This window comes from Rhagoletis zephyria, unplaced genomic scaffold (genome assembly GCF_001687245.7).
Source record: "Rhagoletis zephyria isolate East Lansing unplaced genomic scaffold, Rhagoletis_zephyria_1.1 Rzeph_scaffold_84194, whole genome shotgun sequence".
Taxonomy (NCBI): Eukaryota; Metazoa; Arthropoda; class Insecta; order Diptera; family Tephritidae; genus Rhagoletis; species Rhagoletis zephyria.
The window spans coordinates 1-1,040 of NW_016241242.1; the positions used below are offsets into that span (position 1 = coordinate 1).

Consider the following 1,040-nt stretch of genomic DNA (forward strand, 5'->3'; position numbering starts at 1 on the left):
TTTTGGAAGTCAGCCATATTTTGTAAGCGTTAATGTATTATTTTTACACCCACATTTCTCTTCTTTAAAGCCCAATTTATATCGGGAAGAGCTGATAATCAGATAAGTCTTGAAAGCAATTTTTTCGCATTCTCTTTTGTGTTTTCTATTTGCTCCCAGACGCGTCAACTTTTATTGAATTCAAGTTCGTGGTTCTTTAAATGGGAAGTATCTGCACTCTTCCCCTTTCTTCTCACCTCCTTCGCCTTGGAACGAGCAGACTTGAAAGCCAGACCTGACGTGACTGAAAGCTGACTAATTTGAGTTTATGACATTCGATACGATACTAGGATTCTGGTACTCGATTCCAAAAAATNCAGACTTGACGTGTCTGAAAGCTGACTAGTTTGAGTTTATGACATTCGATACGATACTAGGATTCTGGTACTCGATTCCAAATAATATCGTTTTAAAACTATTGAGTAAAAAATATCGGTATCGAATGCCAAAAGTATCGATATGGTATCGTATCGTATCGAAACTCGTGTCCCTAGCCTTCGCACATGGATATTAATAATAACTTATACACATATATAAATGTTCAACTAGATCAAGAGACATGGCCAAAAGATTAAGCATTAAGAAGCGAAACTGAAAATCTATTTAATCAGCCTGAACCACCATCCAAGAAACGTTTTGAGGAAATAATAGGTAACATATTCAAATTCTACAAATTCTAACATATACTAAATTAAACCACATAAATTTTTTTTTAGTTTATTTATCGGAACAGAAGAGCGAAAAAGCAGAGTTCCAAAAAATTAATAAGGAGCTATAGGACGAACTTACTGCATTTAAAGGTAAAATAATATTCATAAATATAAATTATTTGATTTACTTCCATAAATATATGGTATGCTTTATAGTTTAGATACTTTTGCAACTCAGCTGGAAGGTGTAATGAAATTACTGGCAGAACAATGTTCCTCGCTGAATGGCGTATCTACAAATTTATTTCTTCTTCTTATTTGGCGCTGTAACCGCCTAAGCGATTTTGGCCG

At 34.4% G+C, this 1,040-nt stretch overlaps 1 long non-coding RNA gene across 1 annotated transcript; it reads left to right on the forward strand.

Moving 5' to 3' along the window:
- Positions 1 to 461: 461 nt before the first annotated feature.
- On the forward strand, positions 462 to 996 carry LOC108357774 (uncharacterized). Its single transcript, XR_001846668.1, has 3 exons — positions 462 to 690; positions 756 to 839; positions 928 to 996. It is a non-coding gene; the product is annotated as an uncharacterized LOC108357774 (long non-coding RNA).
- The last annotated feature ends 44 nt before the right edge of the window (positions 997 to 1,040 follow it).